The following is a 16,534-nucleotide window of genomic DNA, read 5'->3' as shown; positions in this document are numbered from 1 at the left end:
AAAGTGCACTAAGCTTGAATTTACAATGCTGTTTTTTTTTTTGTTGTTGTTGTTTTTTAATTTGTTCTTTGTTTTTAACTACTTCACATAGTTAAGCTTAAGACTGTAATAGAGCTGACAACTGAGTTGGAGTTCCTTAATCTGCAATCCTGCTGCTAAATATAAGGCTATTTGTCCTCTGCAGAGGTGCTTTTTTTTTTTTTTTTTTTTTTTTAATAAACTAGCTAATAACCAGCTGTAGTAATTAATCTTGGAAAACTGATTAAAGACCAAAAACAAGTGAAGAAGTTAATCACCCTTGACATACATTATGATCAGCCAGCCACTGCTTTACTATTTGAACTATCAAAGTTCAGCTAGCACAAAGGGCAGAAAATAAAATAAAATAAAATAAAATAAAATAAAATAAAATAAAATAAAATAAAGGTAGGTATGCAGTTGAAGCAAAAGCTTTTACTTAGAAATAAGAGCCATAATAAAACAGGTAATTTGTCATGTGTATGATTCCCTTACTTCACATATAAGCCAAAGGCACTACTGTGCAGCATACCTTGGAGCAAGATGGCAGGTTTTAATTATTAAATGCAACTTCAGTGGGTATGATATTAGACGTAGCTTTTTGTGTAAACTTTCAGGTACACATGAGACCATATCCCACAAAATGGAAAGCTTAGTTGCTTTGTGGATGTGCTCTAGGGAGTAGCACACCATAGTCTGTTGTAGTTCCCACTATTCAATAGGAGGGTGGGATGTGGAATATCTTTATTTTTAGATCTTCACATTCTGGAACAGATGCGTCTTTTCTTTAGGGAAATGTATTCCATTCAGTCCAAAAATCAATGCACATACACATTCCAGAACACTAAGACTTGATTTTAAATATTTTGGGCTTAATTCATTTTTAATTATTAATAATTACTACTATGCAAAATGCTGGCCAGCATTAGTGTTACAGTGAGAAAAGATTAATTTCTCTGAGGAGTTAATAGCAGCCATCACTCTCGAGAGAGTCACAGTTTCTAGGAGCATTTCAGAAACAAAAAAGGGGGCAACAAGATAAAAATACAGGGATCTACATTTGTGGTAATAGGGAGTTGAGTTAGTAGAGAGGTCAGAATATCAGCTGATGAAGTCTTAGAAAACTGCAGAAGACGGTATGATGAAGCAAGATACACCAGCTTAGAGTACGTCATAAATAATACACTACTGCAAAACAGTGCATTGGCCTACCTAATGAACTAGCTCTTCATATCACCCCATGTTTTCCTCCAAACTGATTTTGTTGGATTATTATCTCCAAATCCAATTCTGTTATGCTCCCAACTCCTTGAAGTACCTTGTATCCCATATATTACTGCAAAGATTTCTATAGGACAGCGGTGTCAGCTCTTGCTCTTCACTGACATGATCCAAATGCTATCACAATCACTTCTGAGCTATTTGAGTTTTCAAACTAGGAAAGAATCTGGCATTCTTTCCAGCTGTGTTCTAGAATACCAGTTGCAGGAGCTGAGCTTGCCATCTGGTTTAGAGAATTTATCCATGCTATTCCTTTTGTAATGGCACCAGTCAATACTGTTGAACAGAGAGGAGAAATAGCAGCGTATCACTCAAGCAACATTCATTCCTCATGAGGCCACTTCCACAGATGGTAAAGCAGAACACTGCTTTCCCTGTCCCCCTTCATCTCCCATGAAATTTTATGTCTTTCTGATGATGCTTGTCATCATCTCTATTACCCAGCATGGTCTTTTAGCACAATGAACTTAAGTTCACATAATGACTTTTCCATATTCTTTCAAAAGACAGGATTACTTGGAGATTTCTAAATTGTGCATTTTTGTTTTTCAATGTTAGAAGAACAAACCTTGAATTAATAGAACATGCTCATGCCTAGTTCTTGGGAAGAGACAGAAATTGTTTTTCCAGTTAGACCTATCTTTCAGGAAAGGAAATTAACACACACCCAAAAGCTGTAAGTTATGTAGCATGGCACGGTTATGAAGGAAGTTTTCCAGCTCCAGTGTTGTCCAAAAGCTAGCAGTCCTTTCCCACTGCTTTCCCTTCCACTCCCTCTACCAGGGTATTTTAATCTGAGAAGCAATTTCTCTTTCAGTTTAGTAGGGCATTTATGCAAGTACTGAAGTCTCTGAAAGCTCTGCTTAGTTCTTCACAAGCCACTGATATCCATTACAAGCTTAAGGCCTTTATTGATGCAAGATCAACAAATAAGACTAGAAGACTAGCAAGGAAAAAGAACACTTCAGAGAAAGCTATCTATAACAACCGGGAAGGTAGCAGAGCAATTTCCCCCAGTATTTCTTCCAGAGATAGTTTTTCAATGTAAAAGAAAAATGAGAAAAGAGAAAAGATAGCAATGTTTTCCTTGCAAGAAAACATTTGTATCAGTATGAGATCAAGTGTTTTTCTTAGCAAAATATAAAATAAGCATAAAGTAAGCAAGATCTGGAAACTACAGGAACAGCTTAAGTTGGGCATTGAATGATCCCTGCATTGGTCACCATTGTTTCTATTTGTTTTCACCAAAGAATAATTGATCTCCTGAAGGATGAGAAAGCCATACCCCAAAGTAAAGCAACAACAGGCAGTAACCAGCCTTACTGCTTCTGCTGCTTGTCAGTCATAGCCAGAGGTCTGTGAGATGCTGAGTACAGAGTGAAAGGGATAGCAACTGAAAGCCTGTTAGTCACAGAAATGCAAACCTGGATAGCATTCCAATCTCAGGTATGACGTAGATACGTACCAGGAGAGACTACACAAGTTCCAGTCCTAACTAAGAGCACTTACTATTATTATGCTTGGCTCTGCATCATAGTATGTAGATCTAACCCTTCTGTCCTCCCTCAGACAAATCAGGACTGTATATGCTAATAATCATTGAATTACAGACTGCCTAAAATGTGAAAATATAAGCGGTACAAAGCTCTGCTATCTTCTGTCTAAACTTTGGAGCAACTTAAATAACCTAAGTACAGCCTTAAATAGAGAAAGGCACTTAGTACATTAATTAAAGAAATCGATTTTTTTTTCCTGCTGGAGCTACAGCAGCCAATATTACAATGGAGAGGTTTATAAATGCACAGTAGCTTGTACAACTTTCCCTGAATCATTCATAAACCTGATTATGCAAGAATCCTGTTGACCAAGTCTGATAAAGTTGAAATCTTCACTGTAAATTCTTTTTTTCAGATACAGCTGGGCTTCATGTTTGTTTACTTTTGAAAACTTTGTTTTTAAACAAGAAAATTTTCATCTGCCTCTGAACATATAGGAAATTTCAGGCTGGAAAACATGCTCTAGTTTTACGTAATATTTCATTTTCACTACTATTCCAGTAATGAATTGCAGCTCTCTCCTATTTTTATTTAATAACAATATATATATTAAAGAGTGCAATTTAACTGCTTCAAAAGTTTACTTCTCCTCTCTTTCTCATCAGCTCACATATTCTTTGTTTCAGCTTTGGCAAGTGCTGCAAGATGTCAGCAACCAGCCTCTGGAGCACACACGTAATAATGATATTTTGCAGCTTCTTCCGGTAGGGAAAGTCAGAAACTTCTAATATACTCTCTGGGTCAGGTTTTCACTAATGGCCTTAAGAGGGTCAGAAAGAGACTCTTGTGCTTCACCTATTGCTTGTGTTTTTATATATGTATGCCATCTCTTTGCAAAGACAAAGTCATACATGTTTTAGTGCATATTAATTTTCCTCAAGATGTGCCTATTAGAGGGTGAGGGCATTCCAGTAAGCACTTCAGACACATGCTCCCAGCTCCAAGCACAACAGTATTTCAGCTTCTCCTAACCAGAACAACTATAGTTTGCATGTAGCAGCACCCGACTCTCCATCTCTAAAGCCCTGTGCATCTTAGAAGAAGTGAGTGAATCTATACAATGGATGCAAACTTCTACTCAATTTCTACATTTAGAACCTCCAGAATTTCAGTTATATCCCTTGCACAAGGAATGGGCTGCACAGGACCATGCAAAACATTCTCTTCTTTTCATGGTGATGAAGTATTGTCAGCTCATAAATGAAAAGTCACCCCATCTCAGACCTGATATATCAGAGTAAGGTGTTCAGCCACGTCCAGGAAAGCAGGGCTCACCACGTGTAATGGTTTCTTGGGAAGACAAATGCTATCACTCTGAATGTCTCCCCCAGCAATCAACCCCACCCCCCTCCCCCACCCTTCTTTCCCCCACCCGTTATTGCTGAACATGACACTACACGGTGTGGGACATCCCTTGGGCCAGTCTGGGCCAGCTGTCCTGACTGAGTCCCCTCCCAGGACCTGGTGCACCCCCAGCTCCCTCACTGGCAGGGCAGCATGAGGACCTGAAAAGTCCTTGGCTCTATGCAAACATTGCTCTGCAACAACTAAAACATCAGTGTGTTATCACCACTATTTTCACCAAAAATCCAAAACACAGCCATCATACGACCCTCTGCAAAGAAAACTAACTCTGCCCTAGTCAAAACCACGACGCATACCTTCCTTATACCACCCATTGTTGTTGTTGTTTTGTTTAGTTTTAATCCTCACCCTGCTGTCTCTGGACTGTATATTCTCATTCCACTACGGCTGGTTCTGCAACTTGGTGCCTGATGCAAAATACTTCCACACTCATGGCTTGGACTGGCGTATACTTTGATGGGTTAAAAACTGGCTGGATAGCCGGGCCCAAAGAGTGGTGGTGAATGGAGTTAAATCCAGTTGGAGGCTGGTCACTAGTGGAGTCCCCCAGGGCTCAGTACTAGGACCAGTTCTCTTTAATATCTTTATCGATGATCTGGATGAGGGGATCGAGTGCACTCTCAGTAAGTTCGCAGACGACACCAAGTTAGGTGTATGTGTCGATCTGCTCGAGGGTAGGAAGGCTCTGCAGGAGCCATAGGCTGGACCAATAGGCTGAAGCTAAGTGTATGAAGTTCAACAAGGCCAAGTGCTGGGTCCTGCATCTGGGGCACAACAACCCCAAGCAGCGCTACAGGCTGGTAGATGAGTGGTTGGAAAGCTGCCTGGCAGAGAAGGACCTGGGAGTATTGGCTGATAGTCAGCTGAATATGAGCCAGCAGTGTGCTCAGGTGGCCAAGAAGGCCAACAGCATCCTGGCTTGTATAAGAAGCAGTGTGGCCAGCAGGGCTAGGGAGGTGATTGTCCCCCTGTACTCGGCTCTGGTGAGGCCGCACCTCAAGTACTGTGTTCAGTTTTGGGCCCCTCTCTACAAGAAGGATATCAAGGTGCTTGAGCAAGTCCAGGGAAGGGCAACGAAGCTGGTGAGGGGTCTGGAGAACAAGTCTTATGAGGAGCGGCTGAGGGAGCTGGGATTGTTCAGCCTGGAGAAGAGGAGGCTCAGGGGCGACATCGCACTCTATAAATACCTTAAAGGAGGCTGTAGTGAGGTGGGGATTTGTCTGTTCTCCCATGTGCCAGGTGAGGTTTAGGTTGGATATTAGGAGCGACTGCTTTACTGAAAGGGTTATTAAGCATTTTCCAATGCCGCACTTCCTGCCCAGGGAAGTGGTTGAGTCACCATCCATGGAGGTCTTCATAAAAGATGTTTAGATTTAGAGCTTAGTGATATGGTTTAGTGGAGGACTTGTTAGTGTTAGGTCAGAGGTTGGACTAGGTGATCTTGGAGGTCTCTTCCAACCTAGATGATTCTGTGATTCTGTGAAAATGGCTGTCTTCCTGAAATCCATAGCTTCATTAGCCAGCCTACATTTAATATAATCTTACAGGGGTCAGAGCTGAGGATTAGATGATTTCAGTGAAGGCCATGCATAACACTAAGCCTTGTCCAGGCAGCTATTTACTTGTTATTGCAGTCACTGCTGCAAGGAAGCACTGCTTATTCGCATTCCATTTGTCCCTCCAAACTCCCAGATCCTTTTCTTTGCACAGCTGCAGCCTATTGATGAGGTCCTCAGATGATACAGAGATTTTCTGTCTGAGGTACAGGACTTTGGATTTGTGTTTGCTGAAGTTCATGAGGTCCCTGTGGTAGGCCGGTTCCTCCAGCTTGTTGAGGTCCTGGCAAACAAATCTCTGAACCCATCCATGACTGCTACTTGAGAGCAAAGTCTGAGATAATGGGAATCCACAGAAGTGCAGGATTAGTTAAATATGATTGTTACTCATGCTGAACACTGTTGTGGGTACGTCTTAGATATAGACAATCCCCACTCTAGAGGCAGAAGCTGGACAAAAGTCCTTTTCTGAAAAGTTTCTACCCTGTGCAGGGAGATATCACACTACTGTGGAGAGAGGCTGATGGGCATGCAAAAAGAAAAGGAAAGAAAGAAAGAATGTTCTGCATAACAATAGTTGTGAAAGTGTAACACAACCAAACCATTGCAATTTTTGTAGATTTTTTGTGCACCCGATTCCTTCTTCCTCTTTATGGAGGGGCTGGCTGAGATGGAGTTAACTTTACCCACAGCAATCTGTGCAGTGCTGTGCTCCGCGCTCAATTTATCCTTATCCTGCACATAGATTATCCTTATATCTACCCACCAGCCTTTTTTCTTTCACATCATACTTTCTTCCCCCCCCCTCTACCTTTGAGGAGGGGGAGTGAGAGAGCGGTTGTGGTGGAGTTCAGCTGTCCACCAGGGTGAAACCACCACACTCTGTGGATAAGTATGGTAAAGACTTGGAGGAGCCTCAGTGCTGTAGAAAGAGAAAGAATACATTACCTGAGACAAATAGTCTTTCAAATGAACTTTAAAGGAAGAGAAATGGAGGAAAATGCAGGGAATTTACAGAAAGATTTCTATAGATTTTCCAGAAGAAACCATATATCGTTGCAGTATAAAACATTTTTTTTTTTATTCTAGTGAAGTATTATGGGCTAGAGCTGGCTGGAGAATGACAATTTAATTCTGTGAGAAATTTTGAGGTGGCATACTATGTCATTCTTCCACATCAAAACTGTGTCAGGTACATTTTTGTTTTGAAGTGAGCCAATTTTCTGGACCTTTTAATCATTCTCTTATTTCTGAAAGTGACCATAAGACCCAGCTAGACTTCAAAAACTTTCCTGCTGGGAACTTCGTCAAAATCAGTGTTCCCACAAATTCTGCTTTCCTTCAACAGAACAGCAAATTTAAGCTCAAAAGACATATTACTTTTAAGAGAGTCTAATGATACCACAAATTGTGTAGGCAGAAAGGAAACAAATCAAGGACAATAATTATTCTCAGGAATGTTTAAAAATTATTCTGACTTGCTTCAGAGGATCCAGTCATGCATTGTGCCATGGATATAGGGGTTCAGACACACATGCACACACACAACTGCCCAAAAGATGGTGAGACATCAGTCTGCAATGCCCTATTCTAGGGAAAGCAAAGTCCTAACTTTGCGGTGGCACAGCTGCATAACTATGGCTGAAGATTCTGAGGCAACTGTTTTGTGAGAAAGTACATTTGAGTATTGCCATGCAATATAATGGTACACACAAGTAAGATTTGAGTAAGGAATAGGTGTCTACACAAGGACTGATGACGAGAGAAAAAAAAAAAAAAAAGGAAAAACAAGGGTACAAGACAACTCCATGCCTCTGAAGCCCCATTTTGGGGAGCATCGGATACCTTCCTATCTGACTAACTACTGGCTGCCTGAAATGACTCACTGAATGCCTTATCATGGTAACAAGCATGTCAGTACTCAGACTAGTAGCTTATTAATGCTAGCTATTGTCAATGTGTGACACCCCAAAAAATGACAACTTTATACTTTGAAGTTGTATATGGCTGCCTGAAGACTCAGTACATGGCAAAAAGGGCCCTCCGAAAATGCCCCTGTGATTGACAGATGGTTCGTCAGTTACCACTGCTGATGACCCTGCTGGGTACTGGGAATAAATTTGTTGTTTAAGAACTGCAGTAGAGTTCCTAGAGGCAACTGGAGGCATAAATAAAGTTTAGTGACCTTGGGAGTAAATCTCTTCTGAGGTAATTCTGGACTCATTAGTAAGATATATGTGTGTTGTGGGGAGACACTTCGAATCCTCTTTGACAGGGAGGGAAAAATGACCCTCAGAGGTCTTGCAGTCTTTAGACAAGTCAGTCAAAACTTTTGAAGTTGGCAAAGAGTGCCTTATAATGCAGAGACACCTGTAGCTCTTTTACAAGTTACGCACAGTACAAAAACATATATGATTTCAGTTAATACATGTGCAAATAGGGATGATAAGTTACAATACCTATCCGCATGGACATCCTGGTATGCAGTGAGGTAGCACATTACACTGTCAATCCACGTGAACACTTGCATAGTCCCTATTCAGAGCTCAGCCATCAGCAAAGCTGTTAATGATCTCCAATACCTGTGGGGAAATGACAGCAGAGTACTATGAAAATACAGTGAAAATTGGCTGGGAAACACTGAAAGACTAGATTATGGGCAGGAAAACAAAAACAGAGCGAGCATTCACAGAACCGTGGGGCAGAGAGCTAGTAAGTTACGTAAACACAATGCGATATCAGGTTAGGGAAGACAAATAACGAGTGTGGTAAGTAGGCCACCCTTAAGCATAATAATGGGCTGTACTTTTAAACTGCCATAACCTTAGGGCCTCACCTAATTTTCATGCGCATTTAGGTTTGTCTCAGGAGACTAAGTTTTAATTGCTGCTAAGTTGCCCCACGCTTGATTGTGGATTCTATTGGAAAAAAAAAAGGGGGGGGGGAAAGGGGGGGGGGGCAGGGGTTGAGCAATGTCACTATGTATTGTTATTTACATTTAGCAACTGCCAAGAGAAGACCTTGCTAGTACTACAAAATGGAATACACATTATTTAAACACTTATGTGTAATAAACATAACATAATGCACCTGTTCAAAACCTTTTAGGGATTCAAGAAGTGTAAAGGAGAAATTACTTTGTTGTTTAATGAAATGCTTGGTATATATCCTTATATTCTTTCGCATGTAATTACTGAGGTAGATCCATTTACTTGGTATGTGCTCATACATCTTCTGATAACGCTAAGCCACTTTTAGGGCTCGTTTCTATGTTACCTGTGTTGGAGCCCAGCTGGTGAGCTTCCCTTTGGTTTGCTGGGTCAGTCCTTGGCAAGGGGAATCAGAAGAGTTGAGAAGAAGCAGCGAGGTGACTGACTGTGTGAAGTACTATGGATAAGACATGTCAACCTCTGGTGTCAGCCTGTAGAAAAGGCATTCCAGTCGTGTTCCTACAGTGCTTCCTACAACATTTAGCAGTGCCTTACAGCCAGCAGTACCCAGAGGACTGTGGAGGTCAGTGCAGACTTGCCAGTCCCCTGCCAGCGGTCACTGTCAGCACAGCCTCTCGTTCCTATTCTTACTGTGTTGAGCAGAGAAATTTGAATGCATGTGACCAAAATCCTTTGTTCCGCTCTCCCCAGCTCTGGGAAAAGACGTTCTATCAACTGATATTCATTTCTAATGATTTCTGTATTGAAAGTGCTGCAGTAACACATATGAAGTTTGAACTTAATATTGGAATCTAGGAGAGGATGCATCATAGCGTATGTGCAGAGTGAAAGTTCAAATGATAGACTTTTAAGAAACTATTTTTAAATCTTAATATTATAATTATGTTTTCTAGTTAAAGAATATGAAGCCCAATACCGCATGCTAGGGTACCACAAATCCTTCTGCAACAATGCAGAAAATTCAAACTTGCATTGTACCAAGTGGCTTTCTGTGATGCTATTAACAGCTGTGTTACAGATCATTGGTGTTTCCTGCACTACAGACATACATTTGTACTATGCTATTAAGATACATGTTATTTGCATAGAAATAAGAGAAGAAGTTGCAGGATTCTATGAATTCTAGAACTGTGATAACTAAAATGAAGATAGGAAAATGGCAAAGACACAAAGTAACATATGAAGATATTCTGCAAGGTAGAGGAATCACATCTGAAAACTTAAAAGAATTAGAGTCTTCATTGCACAGAATGCAAAGCCTTGCAAAGAAAAAGTATTTATGCAACACACTAAGAATAGTGAAACATTCTTTGCTTGCGAGTGATGAGGCTCCAGCAATCATTTTCAAGGGAAATTGGGAGAAAAGAAATGGAAGTAAGAAGAGATCGGTTGCCGCCAATTCTGAAGTATTATACATATTATTTCTGTCAATGTCACTCATTTTCAGACTGTTAGTATATACATTAATTACAAATATATGTTTATCTCTAGTATTCTAAGCTTTAACATTTTTTTTCCTTTGATAACAGAATGGTAGGAGAAATGAAAGACAGCAGAGAAGTTTTAAGATACTCAACTACAAAAGCTAACAAGCTATCAGCAGTGAGCAAGGACAGCACTCTATGAAGACGTTGCTTCTTGGAAAAGGCAAGGATGCTGCAAATTGCAGTTCCCTTTTCTTTTGTTCATTCTTGCATACTTCTTGTATATGCCATAAGAGCTACAATTCTTTTCAGTGTGTTTATGTTTCTTATTGGAGGAAGCACACAGCATTTCAGAAAGAATTCTTCTATTTCCTTCAAGTAACACCAGAACATAAAATAGCACTGATGTGATCTTGACCTAACTGAAGTCCATAGTACAATCCCTATTGTCTTCAAGGAGACTAGCAGTGGATCTGTGTTGTTGTGAGAACATCCTATTTGACATCTGGATGTTTATAAGATGCCATGGAGGAATGCCCAGTTCAAACATCCTATAATGTGCCAGACCCACCCACCTCTGTCCTGCCAGCTCTGCTTTGAAAGATGGAACAGACCATGGAAAGATGGAACAGACACTGTGTCTCTTTTCTTGAAATAGCACTGAGAAGAGCTCCCATACACTCCTAGCAGCTCTCCAATAGGCATCTCAGTTCTGCCTTCAGGCAGATATAGGGAGACAGAGCTTTCCTCCTTCCTAAGGCTAAGCTGGGATAAAACACAACTGAGTCATTAGCGAACAAAGCACACGTTACAGCAGTCATCTCAGGCAATAAATCACTTTATAAACTGTGCTACAAAGATGCTCATTAAACAAAGAGCACCAAATCCAACCCATATTTCAGCTGAAGAACTGATGCTACCACAGAGAATATTACACAAGAATATTACAAGAATAGAGCATATATACAAGAATATAAAAGAATATTACACAATATGAACTTGACCTAGACTCACTACGTCCTTGGAAAGATCATTCCCAAGAGCTGTTTCTGCAAAGTGAAATGGCATAGATGCAGCAGTGAGACAAAGAGGAAGGAGGACAGTAGTTCAGACGTTTATATATGAAAAACCACACTGATTATGTCCTGGTGATTTCTGCCCATTTTAAAATTAAAATTAACCACACAACTCAGCCCTTGCTCTTCATATGGGTACTCAAAAATAGGTCTCAAAAATACTTCATAGCTAAGCTGATTAGAAAAACAAAAGCTATTTTCCCTACCCTATCTTACTAAAATTAATTTTTGTTGAAGCAGAGAGAATAATATGACCTGCCACATAATCTTTACAGTAGGACTTGAGCTTTGGCTCAGCAGCCAGATGTGAAAAAAACAGATTAATTTCTTAGAAAAATATGTATCCTGTGGAAAAAAATAAATGTAAAAGAGGTGCACAAGAAAAAAAAAAAAAGACAGTATTAATATCACACTGGCAATTGGGGTAAGATACTTCACCTACCTTGAAGCTAAAATTTACTTACACTGAGTATAAGTAGAATGGTCACCCAGGCTGAGATTCTAGGATAATTTTTCCCCCTCCAGATTATGATGATTTTTTTAACGGGGGTGGGGGTGGAGCAACAAAATGTTTAACCACTGCTGTTTTAAAACTCCATCACAGCTCTGAAACCAATACACTATAACACCCCAGAACACCCACTAGACAAGGAGCTGTAGCTGGATGGATGTCCTAGAATGGCCAGTAGTGGCAGACAACCTCTATGAATTCACTCCAATTTTTACAGGTTGATTAAATTTCTAATATGTTTCGCTTATCAACTGGAAGTCAATTGAGATATCTGACATCCAAAATAATTAAAATTCTCCCCCTAATGGAAAATGGTAACTGCAGACTTTTCAAGAATCAAGAGAAAATATTAAAATGTTGAAGGCATGATGTCAAGAGACTGATGAAATGGCTTAAAAAAACAACCTCTCTCCTGCCTTCCCCTCTGCCTGCCAAAAACAAAAAAACAAAATAAAACAAAACAAACAAAAAAAAAAAACACAACAAATCAACAATGAATAGCTTTCTCCACTCTTTGAGTTTTGAAAAGCTACAGTTTAATGTCCCATCCTCTCTTTTTCCATTTTTTTTCAGCTACTATCTGTGTAACTCTGATGATCCTCTTTTCTGTGATATGCTCCCAGATTTATATTATCTTCCATTATCTACATCTCATCTAGTTCACAAGTTCCTTTGTTCTACTAATGTCCAGTCTCCTGACATGCAGTTATTTAGGTTTTTATTTCCCCAAATCACTTGAGGTGGTGCTTTGGACTGGGTAAACCAAAGTCCACTATGCACTCGGGTATTTTGCTTAAACTTTTGGTAAAGCTGCATAAAGAAATTACTGGAACTCTCCAAACAAAGTCTGTTGCTTCATTTTAGTAGTTATAAAGCAGACAGTTATCAAAGTACCTGAACATCTGAACACATTCATACTTTCAAACATTTATCTAAAATGAAGCAAATGCTTATACCTTTTAAACTTCACTGTTAACAATGAAAAACGTCAAAGCAAAGTAAAATAGGTCAAAAAAGGCTCTGTCATAAGAAAAAAAAAAAAAAAGCTTATAATTTGAAAAAAAAAAAAAGCCTTTCCCCTGTTGACTGAATGCATATGTCTTAGCTACAGCTGTACCCATCTCAGAAATGCATTGAACATGTATGTAGGGCTGATGACAGACAGATTAGCATACCATCCTAGGAAGATTGAAGATGAGAGATTCTCTTTCACTGAAGTGGCAGGAGAAGGATTAACATACAGTAGGGAACTAATATCTCCTAATGAACATAAAAGCTTCATAAGAAAGAACTTAAGCCTAGAGCTATGTGACTCATTGAAATCTCAGTTTACTATCAATTCCAATAGGGAAAAAGAAAAAGAAAAAAAGAGAAGGAACTAAAAATATTTTGTGTCTTAATTTTCAAATCGGGAAAATAAATACATTTATTTTAGTGAAGGAAAATGAATGCTTCTTTTCAACATTTTCTGTTTATATTTGGTTTGATTTTTCTTGCAAAAATTAAAGACATCAAAAAGCAGATGGTAATAGGAAAAAATAAAGAAAAAGCTCAGCTTTTTCAGTTCAGAGGGAAAAAGAGGATGAAGGGCACGAAATCTGTTGAAAGTTAAATTGAAAGAGATTTCTATGATACTCAACAACTTTTTTGTTATGTTTGGGGATTTTATGGCATACCAAGCTGAACTTTAGAATTTCATTCATGTGTACCCAGAGTGCTCAGAAGACTGAGCAAATACTCTGTAAAGCAAATTCCCTGTTAGTTCTTTCGTGAAAACTCTACTGAGGTAAATGACAAGCTAATTGTGACCTGAAGAGGGCTTTGTCTTACAATCCTGATAGCAGGTGTACAGGAACCTGCGGTAAGAGACTACCTGAGCCCACACTTATCAGATGGGACAAAGACGATGATATTGTGTCAGAGATTCAGCTACTGGAAGGCAGACAGGGGTGGAGCCAGTCACTGCCAAATAAGAATCTACAGTTAGAAAGGGAAAAGTATATGGCACAATCGGGTGCTTAAAAGTGTTTTAACGGAATGTGAAGCAAATCATTTACATGATTTTTATAAGTTATGGGACAGGCTCCTCTAGTCAATAGGTACATAAACCCCAGATTAAGTACCAGGGAAGGGGTAGGAATGTATGTAGGGAGGTAGGGTTGAGATCTCTCTCACTGAAAGCTCACAGCTGGGTCAGATTCAAAATGCTGGTAAGAAACACGTTATCTTCTACAGTTTAAATTTAGGAAGATTCCTCTGAAGTAAAAACAAAGTGCAAGTTTGGGTTTTGACTTTTTAGGGGTGTACAACATGGCTGTAATATGTCTACAGGCCATTTACCTGCTTTTTCAAGCAAATGCAATACTACTAACAGCAAATGCTCTCTAAGCTTTCCCCTAATATTAGAGAATGAAGTTAGGCCTTTTGTGATATTTACTATTACATTTACCTCATTATATCCAGAGTCTCTCACAGACTTGAATCTGATTTCTTCAAAGCTAGATTGATTTTGCCTGAGTTTCTCCCTCCTCAAGCAATTGTTTTGATCATCTGAGTAAGTAAAGACTAGGCAAGAGAAATAACTAGGTCACTAAGCAACTAAGCTATCTGTATGCAAATCTGTATCTCAACAAGCGGCGAGGTATTTCTTACTAGGATATCAACAAAATGTACAGAGTTCTGCAGCTACATTGACTGTATTACAGGTATGGCACATACCTGTCCATTCTAGAAGCACATATTCCTGAAAAGAAAAAGCCCCACAAGAAATATTCAAGGCTGAAAAATTTTTGTGAAAATTATGCTGGAACAGCATAATTGTGTTTCTTTTATTGGGAGGATGCTGTTTAGACTGTATGCTGTTCGGTGCACCTGTATTTTATCTGCATTAGGCCATCTGCAGCATTTCAGTCTCAGATGGTCAATATCAGCAACTCACAGGTCTGCAAAGATGCTGGCAAAAAATGCAGTTCATTCATTGTAAAATTCTTATGCTGTATGAATGTATGTTGCATAGTGCAGATTTCCTAACAGACAAAAGCTTCAATTTTAACTGCCAATACCCATTTTGTTTTAATAATAATATTTTCTCTTCAGAAATTGTTTCATTGTACCGATTTCCCATTTTTAGATACTGTGCTGTATTACTGCTTCTTGCTGACACAACAGCTCATTCACCAGATCTTTCTATTCAGTACCTTCCTATTTTTTTTCTTTCTTTCCTTAGTCCATCCCTCACATCATCATATGACAACTTCTACCCCATGAAAGTATACAATTAAACAGCAAAGGAAAGCCCAGGCAACACAAAGTATGTGCACAGGTTCTCTGTTACCTTTTGAAGTATCTGCCATAAGTAGCCAATAAAGAAGCAGAAAGTTCAGACAGATATCTTATTGCTGCAATTTCTGATTTTTCATGACCCAAGTAGATCTTAATGTAACAGACTCTTTTGCATTTTCTCACCATTTAAAAGGAAACAATACCAGTTATGAGCAAAGGTGCTACAGTGGAGTGACGATGGAAAGCAGGGCTGTTACACTGAAACTTCCCAGTTAATGCTGTCAACAGTAGCACAAGCTGTCCCTCACCTGGTAACATCATGGTAGTTGTGTGGCTGTGAACCACTTGATAGGAGAGATGAGTCAATTCCTACATCACAATGCCTATCACCAAACGAAAGCTGACTGATTTGGAACTAAGGGCATTGTAGAATGAGTTTCAAAATGCATAGAAGTGTTACCAAAGAATCATTTCTCTCTCTTGAAATGGAAGATCTTGAAATTTTGGACCATGCATTAGCTCTTTCCAAGCTTAAAATTCACACGAGAAATTGTACTAAAACAAAATCAAAAATGTGTATATGTGAAACATGAAAAAATCCCTTTTCTGCTACAGAAGGAATAATGAAAGGACATTTTATTATTATTATTATTTTATTTTGTGTGTGTGTGTGTGAATAAGATCTACCTTTCCTGCTGTGACTCTGTGCTTATTTACACATCTAATCAACTGAATAACAAAACTGATTTTATGTTTGTTAGCTCTGAAAATCTCATAAATTGAATAAACATGTAAGATGCCTGTGACTTCAGTGTTTCAACTTGGATCTTTTCTGATCTTGGACAGAATCCAGTTTCCTGGTATGGTTCCACAGTATCCTCAAATAAGAGGAACAACAATTATGTTGCACAGAATAAGGAACATATTGCAGAGGTTTGGAGGTGATGAAACCTCCCAGTTTTTACTCATTATCTAGCCTGTCTCCCCACTAACTAAACTTACTGTTATTTCACACTTCTGTTTAATTATGACTACTGTAGCTGATGGAATAAGAAGCAGTAACAACATCAGTTGAAGTCAGGCTTCAACTGTCTATTACTTACAAATAGTGTCACGTTAACTGGATAGGATGTTGAAAAATGTGGAAGATGGTAATCTGAACTTGCTTTACTTCAACACAGGTCGGAAGAATTCAGTGAGCAAACAGTTCTGAAGTTCCCATTGAAACTGAAAGGAAAACAACAACAACCAAAATCAGTTTCTGATTATTTTTGCCTAGATATTACTATTAATAATGACAGAAATCTTACTCTACTTTCATTATTTTCCACACAATTTGTTTATAGTGTGCATTTGTCAGCATCCCATGTGCAGTCAGAATCAGCCTTCCCTGCGCTGTTTCCTGTTATGAAATTACATATTTACTCAGTGAAAAAGATTTGACTTGAAAATGCTTATTTTAATGTGATGGTTTAATTCTGATTTCAAGCCAAAGAAACACGACTAAATTTCAG

Source organism: Cygnus olor, chromosome 2, assembly GCF_009769625.2.
Source record: "Cygnus olor isolate bCygOlo1 chromosome 2, bCygOlo1.pri.v2, whole genome shotgun sequence".
Classification (NCBI taxonomy): Eukaryota; Metazoa; Chordata; class Aves; order Anseriformes; family Anatidae; genus Cygnus; species Cygnus olor.
Note: the sequence above shows the minus strand (reverse complement) of the source record.